The following is a 15,015-nucleotide window of genomic DNA, read 5'->3' on the forward strand; positions in this document are numbered from 1 at the left end:
TCATTCTACCCACAGAAAGGGGCCTAATTCCACCCACAGAAAGGGGGTACTATTCCACCCACAGAAAGGGGTACAATTAGGGTAGCACTGATACCGAGCATTTGTACTTACTCGTGCAAAGGCTCCGTTGCTTGACCCAATACCTGGACAATGGGGGATGATCGGTGCAGCGGTGGGGGGAGTTACAAGCACCGATTTCCCTGTATAGATTTTAATAAAGCACTGACAGCTGCTTCTCCCCCCTCCATGGGTTTCAGCTGTTTTATTGAAATCTATACAGGGAGATCAGTGCTTGTATCTCCCCCCACCGCCGCACTGATCACCACTGACTGTCCCCTGTGTCCTCCTCCGTGCTCTCTCTGTGTCCTCCTCCAGTCCCCCTCTGTGCACTCCTCCAGTCCCCCCCATGTGCTCCTCCGTGCTCCTCCGTTTCCCCTCTGTGTGCTCCTCCAGTCCCCCTCTGTGTGCTCTTCCGTGCTACTCCATTTCCCCTATGTGTCCTCCTCCGGGCCCCCTCTGTGTGATCCTCCAGTCCCCCTCCATGTGCTCTTATGTGCTCCTCTGCTTCCTCTGTCCTCCTCCGGTCCCCAAATGTCCCGGACCTGTGAGGATGGAGAGCGGAGGTAGGAGCCTGTAAATATGTCATTTACCGGCTCCTTCCTTTTCTGAATACACAGAGTCAGTGATCACTGATTCTGTCCATTCATAACTGAGCATACTTCAGTTTATGAATGAACAGGAGCCTCTGTCTCCTGTCCATTCATCTTCAGTGCAGCTGAGGCTGCAGAGAAAGGTACTGTGGAATCTGTGCCCTCAGTCCCTTTCCCTTTCTCAAAAGGGAGATGTCACAGGTCTGATTAGACCCTTGATATCTCACCAAAGCCTTCCCTCCCAACTGGGCTGATAAAGAAAAAGTAATAATAATAAAAAAAGAAAGAATTGTAATGAATATTTAAAAGTTAAATTGTAAAAAAAAAAACCACTATAAATTGTAAAAAAAAAATAAAAAACGTATTGTAAAAAATAAAATTGTAAAAAAAATTAAAAATATAACGCCTCATCAGTGCTGCATATTAGTACCACTGTCACATGACATTTAAAAAAAAAAAATCGGTATTGGCGAGTACTTCAAAAAAATTATTAATACTTGTACTCGGTCTTAAAAAAAGTGGTATTGGTGCAACCCTGTGTACAATAATTCCACCCGCAGAAGACCCAGAAAGAGAGGCCTAATTCAACCCACAGAAAGGGGCCTAATTCCACCGACAGAGGACCCAGAAAGATTGGCCTAACTCAACCCACAGAAGACCCACAGAAAGGGACCTAATTTTACCCACAGAGAGGGGCCTAATTCCACTTACAGGGGACCCAGAAAAATGGGGCCTAATTCAACCCACAGAAGACCCATAGAAAGGGGCCTAATTCAACCCACAGAAGACCCATAGAAAGGTGCCTAAATCCACCCAAAGAGGACCCACAAAGAGGGGCCTAATTCAACCCACAGAAAGGTACCTAATTCCACCCATAGATCACCTGCCAAGAGAGGCCTAAATCCACCCACAGAACACCCACAGAAAGGGGTACTATTCCACCCACAGAAAGGGGTACAATACTACCCACAGAGAGGGGCCTAATTCCACCCACAGAGGACCCAGAAAAAGGAGCCTAATTCAACCCACAGAAAGGGCCTGATTTCACCCAAAGAGGACCCACAAAGAGAGGCCTAATTCCACCCACAGAAAAGGGACTAATTCCCCCCACAGAACACCCACAGGAAAGGGTACTATTTCACCCACAGAAAGGGGTACAATACTACCCACAGAGATGGGCCTATTTCCACTCACAGAAAGGGGACACTATTACAGAGAACACACAGAAATGTGGCATTATATATCCTGAGTACACAAGTATTGTTTCTTAAAATGAAACCAAAAGGCATGACATCCAATGCAAATATATTTCAAACATTGGCTGAAATTTAACATCAACAACTTTTTTTATAAAAATAATAAAATGTGTTTAATGTAAACTTTGTTTACAAAAGTGCAACAATGGAGTATGTCAACCATTACTCCAGCTAGAAGTGACCTCTTGAAGTGGCCACTGTAATACTTTTGGTTATATACAGCATTTTAACAACAGGTTAACCACTTCACTCACGTACATATACAGCGGCAGGTTGGCAGCCCTGCGCGAACCGCCATACAGGTACGTCGGCTCCTTTAAGAGCCTTAGCAGGTGTGCATATGCCCGCTGCATGGTGGGGGACCCGATGCGCGTGGCCGGCGGTCGTGATTCCCACCGGCCACCCACAATTGCGGGCACGAGAGCCAGAATGGGGATCTGTGTGTGTAAACACACAAATGCCGGTTCTGTCAGGGGAGGAGAGACAGATTGTCTGCTCCTAAAGATTAGGAACAGCGATCGGTCTCCTCCTCCTCCAGTGAGTCTCATCCCCAACAGTTAGAAACACCTAGCAGGGAACACATTTAACCTCTTGATCGCCCTCTAGTGTTAACCCCTTCAATGCCAGTGACATTTACACAGTATTTAGTGCATTTTTATAGCACTGATTGCTGTATAAATGTCAATGGTTCCAAAAAAGTGTCAAAAGTGTCTGATCTGTCTGCCGCAATGTTGCAGTCCTGATAAAAATCGCCGATCGCCGCCATTACTAGTAAAAAAAAAAAAATTTTAAAAATGCCATAAATTTATCCCCTATTTTGTAGACGCTATAACTTTTGCACAAACCAATCAATATATGCTTATTTTGATTTTGTTTACCAAAAATATGTAGAAGAATATAAATCGGCCTAAACTGATGAATAAATTTGTGTTTAAAAAAAAAATGGGGATATTTATTAAAGCAAAAAGTAAAAAATATAGTTTATTTTTTTCAAAATTGTCGTTCTTTTTTTTGTTTATAGCGCAAAAAATAAAAAACCTAGATGTGATAAAATACCACCAAAAGAAAGCTCTATTTGTGGGAAAAAAGGAAATACATTTTGTTTTGGTACAACGTTGCACAACTGCGCAATTGTCAGTTAAGGGGGCAAATCCTTCTGAGGCTGAAGTGGTTAAACTTGGATAGGAACTCAAAAAATAAATAAAATTGTTAATTTATTTTTTTTTTAAATAGTCAAGTTTTCCTCAGTTTCTATAGGCACCAGCACAGAAATTGGCCAAAACCATAGAACAATCTAGTACAGAGCATTTTCAACTGCTCTAGTAGGCCATACATTTAGAAAAATACACATTTGTATGAATGTATGGGAGGATTAAAGTGTATGTAAAGGCATGAAGATAAAAAAAGATAAAAAACCTTCTGTGTACAACAGTCCCCCTAATACTTACCTGAGCCCCCTCTTGATCCAGCGATGTCTACGAGTGCCTCGGCTGTCCGGGACTCTCCCTCCTGATTGGTTGAGACATAGCAGCAGTGCCATTGGCTCCTGCTGTTGTCAATCAAAGTCAGTTAGCCAATGAAAAGAGAGAGGGTATGGGACCGAACCGTGGCTTGGTGTGAATGGATACACAAAGCTGTGGCTCAGCTCAGGTGCCCCCATAGCAAGCTGCTTGCTTTGGGGGCACTCAACAGAAGGGAGGGGCCAGGAGTGTGGAAGAGGGACCTGTGAAGAGGAGGATCTGGGCTGCTCTGTGCAAAACCACTGTTTGTTATTTTTATAGAAAAAAATAGACTTTGGTATGACTTTAATTTTGTAAAAGAAGGGAAACACAGCTTAACAGCTATTTTCACTCAACAGAGTTCCACATGAAAAAGACACAGGTTGGAACACCAAGCATCAGCAGACATAAATTTGAGAAGGTAGTTCAAATTTCAATGCCTCCTAGTACAGAATACTGTAAAACAATTTACAACATTTTTTTTCTGACAGCAGAGAAGAAACCAGTTCAGAGCACTTTGAACTGCTCTAGTAGGCCATACATTTAGAAAAATACACATTTTTATGAATATATGGGAGGATGAATTTTGTAAACGCAGTTTAACATCTATTTTCAGTCAAAAGAGTTCCACGTGGAAAAGACACAGCTTGGAGTACCAAGCATCAGGAGACATACATTTGAAAAGGTAGTTCAGATTCCAGTGCCTCTAACTACAGATTACTGTAAAAAAAAGGTTATAATAAAAAATATTGTTTTTGGCAAAATAAAAATAAAAAAGATGTTATAACGTAAAATGTTATAATAAAAAACACACAAACAAAAAAAAGCCCTAAGGAGAGATCAAAACCTGAATCATTCTTATTACTACTGTCACTGGAATAATGCTTCTGACAGTAGGCACAAGCCATTCTTGACTGCCTTAATAACGCCATTTTGGAATTATGATACTGAGAAGTTTGGTTGTGGAAATCTTTAAAAAAAACATTTTTACCCTTGAGCTGATCTGTTATACAGATCAAATGAATTTCCAGCATTTCCCTATGTTTCTCCTGAGCTTGGTGAAATCGTTGGCTTTGTTCCTAATTAAATAGTAACTGTTCCCTGTCTAGATTTCTAGTTCTGCAGATGATCCAGCTTCTCCTCTTCTCTGCTGTTTGTTCCCTTTCTGGTCTTCTTGGTATTGTTGGAACTATCACTGTGCTTGTGCTTTGTGTCATCAAAACATCACCTTCCACTGCGTTATCATCCTCGATGAAATTTGTAGGAGGAAACAATAAAACATTAAAAAGGTCCCCAGATGTATCCTGACTCTTTTTATCCTGGAATACTGTACCCCCATCTTATTGCTCCCACTAAGATTGTCAAAAAATACACTGACACAGAGGTTGGAGTAAAATGGCCATTTTCTGCCCCTTTATTAAAATTTAACAATTAGGTAATCCAATAATACCAAACAAAACATAACACTGTTTTGGTTTCTTTTTTTTTTTTTTAATTCTTTATTTATCATTTTTTATGAATAACAATACAAAACCCCTCGGGGATAAATCTTCAAACATAACCATTTTAAATTCTTATAACCAGTTATCCCCTCCCTCCCCCCCCCACCTCTCCTTCCCCCTCCCCTCAGGCCCGTGCTCAGCGAGAAGATAGTGTTTACCCAATTGTGTAATTATGCTGTTTATTTATGCTGGGCCTACAATCTCCTTCAGATAATCCCAGGTCCCTTTAAACTTAATCCAGGCTGCCCATTTCCCTAAGTGCTCCTCCTCTTCGGATTCAACTCCTCCCTTATCTAAACGCTCAACGTTGTATACTTCATTGAGGCTGTACAACCATTCTCGAGTGCAGGGCCTCGAAATGTTCAGCCAATTCGTTGATATCTGCCTTTTAGCTTCGTCTAGCATAATAGGGATCAGAGAGGTTTTGTAGTTCTTCACCGGGTCTGGGGTCCCATGGAAGAGGCAAGCCCATGGGTCCTCTGCTATTACTTTCCCTGTGATAGCTTTTATCAAACTTAATATTTTTTTCCAAAAGATTTTTATAATAGGACACTCCCACCAAATGTGGGCCATAGTTCCTGGGGTGGAACAACCCCTCCAGCAAGTATTTGATTTGGTCCCATCCATTTTGCTAACCCTGTCTGGGGTGGCATACCATCTCGCGAGACATTTAAAGTGGCTTTCTGATCTTCTAGAGTCGGCTGCTACATAATGAGCCATCCTCAGGATCTTATCTATCACAGTTTCACTGCATTGAGAGCCCAGTTCCTGTTCCCACCTTTTAATATATGGGGGCACCTCCAGCTCCTCCGTGGCTCCCAGGATCTTGTATATTTGCGTGATTACTCTCCCTGCTTGTTCCTTTACACAGAGCTGCTCGAACGGTCTGAGCTCCTCCATGCTCCTGAGAGGTTTCGGGAGACTTTCGACGAAGTGGGAGAGCTGGAGGTACCTTCATCCATTCATTACCCACAGGTGGGGTTCTATACTTAAATCAGAAAAAGTGCGTATTTGCCCCTTATTTAGAAAATGTTTCAATTGTACAGTGTCGCCCTTCAACCAATTCCCTCCCACCTCCCTCCTCCCTGGTGCAAAAAAAACGTTATCTTTCATGTGTATCAGAGGTGAATTATATGACCATTTATTCTTATAGTGTATCCTATCCCAAAGTTTGAGCGTGTTAAGCGTTAATAAAGATGTGTGGGTGCTCAGTGTTCTAAATTTTGGAGGATTCCAAAGTGCCTGTCCTAAATTCATGTTGCTCAAAAAGTGCTCAATGTGAACCCAGCGTTTGTCCGTGTCTTTTTTATTCCATTCTGTGATCCTGGACAACACCACTGCGCTATAATATCTATTAAAGTCTGGTAAGGCAATACCACCCCTTCTCTTCCCCCTACTTAATACTGTATAGGCGATGCGTGGTTTTTTGCCACCCCAAACAGCCTCGCTTATGAGCTTCCTAAGAGCTTTTAAATAATATCCTGGTAAAGGAATGGGCAGCATCTGGAATTTGAACAGGATCCTGGGCATCAAACTCATTTTTATCGCGTTGACTCGCCCGAACCACGATAAGGGTCTGACCTGAAGTCTTCTCATTTCTCGCCTGGTGTCATCTAACATAGGAATGAAATTTTTTATGAATAGTCTATTAAAGGTATTGGCTAGTTTGATCCCCAGATATTCCATCTCCTCCTTCCAAGGGAAGGGGAAGACAGCGGCCAAATTATTTTTTTCCTGCTTACTTATGTTAATATTCAGGCATTCAGATTTGCTGGAGTTAATTTTAAAATTCGAAACTTCTCCATATTTTCTGATAATCTGCAATATATTGGGGAGAGTTATTCTAGGGTTTGTTATAAAGAACACTACGTCGTCAGCATAAGCCGCTAGTTTATGCTCCTCCGTTCCGACCCTTATGCCGCTGCAGTCCGAATTATTCCGAATGGCGGACAACAGCGGCTCGAGGGTCAGAACAAACAGGAGGGGGGAGAGAGGGCAACCCTGTCTTGTTCCGTTGAACATCCTGAAGGGCGTTGATGTCACCCCATTAACTCTCACCATCCCTGCCGGGTTGCTGTACAGAACCCTGACCCAGGAGACAAACCTCTGCCCGAAGCCCATGGCCTCCAGAGTGTTAATCATGAACCCCCAGTCTACCCTGTCAAAAGCTTTTTCAGCATCAATTGACAGGAATAGAGCTGGGGGTCCCCCTTGTTTACATACTTCCGATAATAACACCGCTCGAACCCCGTTGTCCCTACACTGTCTCCCATTGACAAAACCGACCTGGTCTGGGTGTACCAAATTAGTCATTTTCTCTCTAAGCCTATTCGCTAAAACTTTTGCGTATAGTTTAACATCAGCGTTCAGAAGGGAGATTGGTCTATAGCTAGAACACAACCTAGAGTCTTTCCCCTCCTTCTGAATTAGGGTAATTGTGGCGGTTAAAGCTTCCCTGGACATTTCAGATCCTGGACCGAGGTCATTCCAAAATCGGCATAGCCTCGGGACCAGGATATGTTTCATTTTTTTTAAGCAGAGGGAGGTGAAGCCGTCCGGGCCTGGACTTTTCCCTTTCGGAGATTCCCTTAACGCTACCAGAATTTCTTCTTCTTCCAAGGGTCTGTCCAGTAGATCCCTCTCCTCGACTGACAGGCCCTCTAGTCCCACCTCCTTCAGGAATTCCTTGCTCCTATCTAATCGAGCAGTATCGCTTAACCCCCGTTGCCCGATCGAATACAGGTCCCCATAAAACTTTTTGAATTCTTCTGCTATGGCGTTACTAGTCACACTCACTGCTCCTCCTTTACTGAGTATTTTCTCTACATAGTTTCTGCTTCTCTTCTTCCTGATAATCCTGGCCAAATGTTTGCCAGATTTATTAGCCCAGAAGTAGTTATTCCTAGTTATAGCATTTATAGCTTTCTTGGCTTCTAGGTCCATCAAGTCTCTTAACTCCTCCCTTTTGGCGACCAGTAGGTGGTAACCGTCCAGGTCCTGGCCCCTTGTTTTTTTATGTGCTTGTTCCAAGGAATAAATTTCCCCTAATAATTTTTCTCTTTCTTCTCTTTTCTTTTTTTTCAGACCAGCGCCTATTGATATCAATATACCCCTGATGTAGGCTTTGTGTGTATCCCATAGTATAGCTGATGGTACATCCCCCGTATCGTTTGTTTTAAAAAAAAATTCTACCTCGTCCTGCAATCTCTCTACGATTTCAGGGTCCCTTAATAGATCCTCATTTAGTTTCCATGAGCCAAGACGCCCCTGCACATCCGGTATTTTAATCCGCATCATGATCGGGGAGTGATCGGACAGAGTTGTTACTTCTATTTTTGTTTCTATAACCCAATCCAGCAAACCATGGTCTACTAAAAAATAGTCCAGTCTGGAGTAGGTCCCGTGCACAGGGGAGAAGAAGGTGTAATCTCTCTCGTTAGGATGTTGGAGCCTCCAGACATCTATCAACTGACTTTGATGTAGCTTGCGCCTGATAGCCCTAAGAGACACCTTCCCTGTCCCCTGGGCACGGGACGTACCTTCCAGCTCTGGGTCTAGGTAAAAATTTAAGTCCCCCCCCAAGATCACTTCCCCCTCTCCAAACCCTGACAGTATGTTCAGTATCTGACCCAAAAAAACAGTGGGCTTCTTATTGGGACAATATACATTTGCTAGGGTAATCAGTTTGGGTCCCAGTTTGCCTTTTAAAAAAATGAAACGGCCTTCAGGGTCTACCATTCTTTCTCTTAGGGAGAAGTTTGTGGCCTTTGACAGTCCAATAGCGACTCCCTTTGACCCCCTGTCGGGAGTGTCTCCATAAAACCACTGGGGGAACCTAGCGGAGAAGAGCCTCACTCTAGTGTCAAGAGTCAAGTGTGTCTCTTGAAGAAAGATTAAGTCTCCCCTCAGCTGTTCCAGTTCTCTTAAGATTTTATGTCTTTTGCTAGGTGAATTTAGCCCTTTCACGTTGTACGAAATAAGTCTTAGCTCCAGCATTTCGATAGACCTGATCTACAGTCATGTCTCCAACTCCTCCGAGCACGTCCTGAAGTACCCCTCCCACTCCCCTTACCACCCCCCCTTACTACTGCCCACCCCCCCATCCCACCCACTATCCCCCCCCCCCCACCAATGGTGAAATTTCCACCCTGAGTCCCCTGACTTGGAACTGCTCCCATTCCAATCTACGGAACTCCCTCCCAAGGATGGGCTCCAGCGAGAGCCCTGGCTTCTGCACTCCCCCCCCACCAGGAGAGAGTGTATGAGGTGTGACTTATCTCTAAAGTCTAAATACCCCAGTGGACCCGCCTCTAGTTTTCCACCCCCCCCCAACAGCACTATTACACAGCAACAGTGTACATCATCATCCCCCCCCCGACCCACAACCTTTGGCCCACAACCGCCCATCACCACAGAGAAAAAAAAGCCCACAACCCCCCTGATGGGGAGGGGAGGCGGACCAGCAGGGGAGGAGCAGGAGAAAAAAAAAAAAAAAAAAAGAAGTACCCCCCCACTGACCGCCCCGCCCCCCCCCCTGGTCAGGTTATAACATTCTACCCTCAAGGTCTCTCAGTCAGTCTGACCTGCGACAAATCTGGGATGGGGATACCCAGGCTTTCGCAGAAGTCCTGAGCTTCTTCCAAATATCTCATCTTGCTTGATCTGCCATCCTTTAAGACAATCAGGGATGTTGGAAACCCCCAACTGTATTTGTAATTATATTTCCTTAGCTGGTCCAGAATTGGCCTCATCTGTCTTCTGCGAGCGAGGGTTCCTGCAGATAAATCCGAAAATATCTGAAGCTCCTGGCCTTCGAACGTTATAGGGGGGGCCCCCTTTAATTTCTTCCATATTCTTTCCTTGTCTTCGTATTGGTGAAATTTAACAATCACGTCCCTTGGAGTATCTAACTTTATGTGGGGGGGCCTTCTTATTCTGTGCACCCTGTCTATCAATATGGGCTCTTCTTCTCGCTTTCCCATAATTGGGTTGAAGATTTTCCTCATCTTTTCCCATAGGTCTTCCTTTTGTTGCTCCGGAATGGACCTAATGCGCAGGTTTTGTCGGCGGCTTTGGTTTTCCTGTTCCTCCAGCTGGAACACTATGTTGCGGTTTTCCTTCCGCAGTTTGTAGACTTGATCCTTTAAATCGGAAATTTCTTTAGTTTGAAGCGCTGAGGCTACCTCTACTTCTTCCACCCGCCGAAGGAGGTGCCCCATATCCGCTCGAACGTTTGAGATTTCAGATTTTATCACATTTTCTAGTTTGGAAAACATTTCTGCTAATTCTGTTTTACTTGGAACTAACGCCAATATCCTGTGTTCTTCCACGGAACTCCAGGCTAATGCCCCCTCGAAGTCCAGTTCTTCACAGGCCTTGTCCCCCTGACCCCCTTTTTGCTTCTGTTGGTCTTTCTTTCTATCCTTAGCCCCTGTTTGTTTCGCCTCCATGCCTGGGCTTTTAGCGCTTACTTCTTTTAAGTATTTTTGAATAGAGCTGGTATTGAGACTCTCTCTGGCGCTCTGGGGTTCAGTTGTTCGTGTTGTACGGCCTCTCATGCTTTCTCCTTAGCCTGGCGTTTTCAGCTACCATTTGTTGGGGGCTAATTGCTTTGGGCCGAATCTCCGCCCCAGGGATTTGGTTTATCCTACTGTTATAACTTCCCTGTAGGGCCAGGCGGCAGGGTAGTCTGGGCGTGGGGGGGGGGGTGGGGTGGCGGACGGGGATGTCTCCCTTCACCTTCCTTTCTTCCTCCCTCCTCCTCCTCCTGTCCTGCCCACTCCTCCCCTTTCCCCCTCCAGGTAATGTAGTTCAATGGGACCCTATTCTCAGCAATATTCACAGTAGTATAACAAGGGGGGGAAAAACTGTATGGAGAGCTTAGCTTTGGCCGACTTTTTACTGCCCTGGAAAAGAAATTGTCAGTGCACGCCTGAATTAAAAGAGGTCATGTATCTTCATCCTTTACTCACTTCCCAACAAATAGCCCCACTCTTTTGTTCACAGAAAAGACAGTTCAGAGTTCAGACAACTTCAACTTCAATTTTCAAGCTTTATGCTACTGGTTTGAGATATGGGTGGCTAGGCTGTATTGTGCTGTATTACATCTTCTCATCTCTTTCCTCTTTTGTTAGTATACATTCAGATTGAAATATGTGCAACATGGATTAAGGCAGAGGGATCGCTCTTTTTCAAACCAATAACAGAGAGGGAAGAGGAAAAAATAAGCATAGAAAGAAAAAACCTGCTGCTGACGTCAGGCTGGAGCTCCACGCCTGATCCCTTTGCGGTGATGCTTCAGCCGCCGACAATGCGGTTTAGAGGCACCAATCCCGGCCGTTGCTCCTCTGCTCGGGGGGGTCCCGCCAGGCAAGGCCTCCTGCTACCACGTCCGCGGTGAGGGGGGGGAAAGGGAGGCGAGGCGGTCTAGTCCAGGGGGCAGTTGCGCCGCTGGTCCGCGTCTCTGTGGTCTCTCACCCCACAGGACATCCGGACGTTCTGTCTCTGCACCTCCGCCAGAGCTGACGCTGGGCTCCTCCCCCGTGCAAGCGTCACACGCCCATCACCAGACTGTTTTGGTTTCTGATCCTTGGAGGCACTAAAGTAGCATAAAAAAAAAATTTCTTGTATCTGCTTTTAACTACTTCCCACGGTCCCTGAAGCACTGCACTGGCTCAGGGACGAACCACATTTTGCAGATACACCATTGTAACTACCAGTTAATTCCATAACTGGCATTCCACCGGGGACCCATACCTTAGATAGGTCTCAATAATCTAATGCACAGCAGGTTTTTTAAAAATGCCTCCAAAGACCCAACCGCACATACCCTGTAAGAAAAAGAAAGACGAACCAACACCAAAAACAAACAAGCAGAGAATGAACCAATCCGATGTAGGGTGGGCGGGAATGCTTCTCCTCCTTGTGAGTTTACCGGATGTCTGGTTTCCCCTTCCTCTCTCACTCTGGGCTTACTGCAGTACCTCCCCCATGCTGACTGTCCATACCCCTGCAGCCCCATGTTGCCTAACATGATAAAAAAATGTAGCGCATAAGAATCAAATGTGAAAAAACACAAAAGTTACTCATAAATGGTGTCACCATCAGTACAATAAATGACTCATGAGTCTCTCAACCTGAAGTGAATAGGTGAAGTCCATCAAGTAAACAATGTATAATTGAATTGTCCCACTGGTTAAAGATGGATAGGCATGGAAAGCAGCTGATGTTTTAACATAGGCAAAAAATTACATCCCCAGGGAGAACAAATCAACCGGATGTACAAATCTTGGTGAAGATAGTGTGTAGAAAACTCTTACCAGATAAACTGGATTCCCTTGTCAGCGACAGGGAATCACTTGAGCAGGGTGCCACTCAGGGCATTGGAAAGGATGTATCGACACTCAGAACCCTCCAGGCCGGACTCTGCGTGGATCTCCAGGGGCCACCAGGTAGGTCCTCACAGTGGATAACCAGGGCACGGATCAGAGGAAACAGGACATCTCCCATGAGACTGTAGTGAGAGCTGGGTTCTCATTCAGATGGTATGTGAAAAAAGAAAAACAGGCCTCCACATAGTGTAGATGAAAAATAGGATGTTTTTTTATTTCTAAAAAGCCTGATTACAATAAAAATGTGATCACAAATATAAAAACAGAGTGGGCAACAAGGAGGATGCTAGAAGAGGCTGACGCGTTTCGACCCATAGGTCTTCTACTGGGGCATAAAACATCCACTCCAGATTGCCTTATATTTATAAATAAAATGATTAATACAGACCAATTGCATCAAATAACAATCCGACTTTTTCATTGGATGAGTGAGATCACCTGATCGTACCTGGCTAGGCATAGTTCACAAGTACTCATCTAGTTTTCATTGGATGTGTACAGTCAGATGGTTCAGTGTTAACTGACAGACATCTAACTGAACCAATCCTCACAAACAGTGAAATACATTGGCAGGCCGCAGCCATACGTGATAGGTGGATTGGAACTGAGAACATCGCACTGAGATCTCCATTGCTGACACTACAAAAATGGCTTAAGACCACAGAGATACACAGAGCCAATCCAAGCTAACGTATTGACAGACAGGCGAATCTGACGGGCAATAAGAAATTAGGCCGGAAGTCTCGTCGGAACGGCCGCCCCTCTGCGTGTCAAACAAAGGGAAATTACGTCAGGCTCAACTGCGTGCCTGACGTCTATCCCTCGTCACATGGTCTAATACGGAGACACCATAGAATCAAACAAGGGGGAGACTTACAACGAAGCGGCCGTGCCTGATGTCATATCCGGCACTCATCCCATGTTTCTACGGTGGCCCCGCTTAACCAAAAAGGGAAAGTTTCACAGCACGCGGGGTACATGTAAAACATTACCCTGCGCATGCGGACTTAGGCATAAACATTCAAGCCACCTGATCCACAACAGAAAGCCAAACTAGGTACCGAAGGGGTCGTGTGACTCAAAAAAGCCGTTCTGCAGTAGGACGGCACGTAGGAGTCCCGGCATAACAGCTGGAGTCCCCTACAAGGGGAAAATGACTCCCGGAAGAGCCGGGGAAACATGAAATTAATTATATGAACAGAGAGATTTTTCCAAAGTTCATACTGAAAAACACACATAATTCTAATAACATAAATAAACTTATGTGAACCAAGTGAGGTCGAAATGTTGTGATCTCAGAAAGAACTTTCTGTAGTGTGTATATAACTAGAACTATAAAGAAGAAAATAAAAAATATGCATAAAAAAGGAAAAGGTGACAGTATGTGTGCTGACAGAAAATCTCAAAAAGAGAATCTCTCCCAATGAACATCTAAGAAAGCACACACACCTACATCAATCTTATATGAGTGTAAATGTCTGTCAGTGAGTAAATCCCCATACACCCTAAATAAATGATGTGTGTCGGTCAATTAAGACATGGTGAACCTAAGTTGAGAAACTATTGTGAAAATGGGGATGGGACAAAAAGTGGGCAAATTAATCAACTTTCAGGACCAATTGATAAAAGAGTTGAGGCCCCACTCCACGTTCAACCCAAACGGGAAGTAGGACCTCAACTCATATATCCAGTACGTCTTGAGGCGTGAAACGCATCATAAACGTGACTCCCCCCTCCAGTGCGGGACAAAACTATCAATAACTTGAAACAAGATTCCCGTGGGATCTTTATTGTGGCACTCTAAATAATGGCGTGGTACTGTATGTTTGTCCTTACCCTTTTTAATCGCAGCCACATGCTCGTTAACATGAACAGAAAAGGTTCTAATCGTGCAACCCACATACTGCCTGTGGCAGGGACAAGTCAGACAATATATTGTGAGGAACATGTAGTGAAGTGCTTCATTTGGTATATACGAGACGTAACAGTAGACTGAAAAGTAACACTCTTGCGTCTTCCTCCAATGTTATGGAGACACACCTTGCACTTGCGGCAAGGGTAATAACCCTTGCACTCCTAAAAAAAAGAAACCTTCTTGGGGGGGTCTATTATATTTGGAGCAATTTGCCCCTGGATGGATTGGGCACCCCTAAAAACCACAGCTGCTTGTTCAGGTAAAACAGACCCTAACAGTCTATCATTTAGGAGTATTCTCCAATGCTTTTTTACAACAGCTTTAATCTGTTTGGACTGGATGGAATGGGTGATGAAAAAAGACCACTTAGCTTTGGACTCAGAATTGGTTTTAGGGCGGTCAACCAAAGTGGAATTCCTTTCAGTAAATAATACCCTATTAATTTCCCCATCTAGAAGGTCAGGGTCGTAACTTTTATCAAGAAATCTGCTCCTAAGAACATGGGACTGTGATAAAAAGTCCAAAGTTCTAGTGCAGTTACGCTGTAGTCTCAAAAATTGGCTACGGGGTACTGACCTAAGCCATTGTTCTCGATGACAACTGTCAACCGGAATGTACCCATTCCCGGTCGGTGGGTTTGAAATATGTACGGAACTCAAGATGTTGTTGTACAACAAAAAATTCCAAATCCAAAAAATGCACCATGGTTGTACTGGCTTCATAACTCAACGATATCCCCTATTGTTAGTATTGAGGGCATTCATAAAGTTATCAAGGGATGCTCGGTCACCATCCCAAAGGA

This window comes from Aquarana catesbeiana, linkage group LG12, assembly GCF_042186555.1.
Source record: "Aquarana catesbeiana isolate 2022-GZ linkage group LG12, ASM4218655v1, whole genome shotgun sequence".
Lineage (NCBI taxonomy): Eukaryota > Metazoa > Chordata > Amphibia > Anura > Ranidae > Aquarana > Aquarana catesbeiana.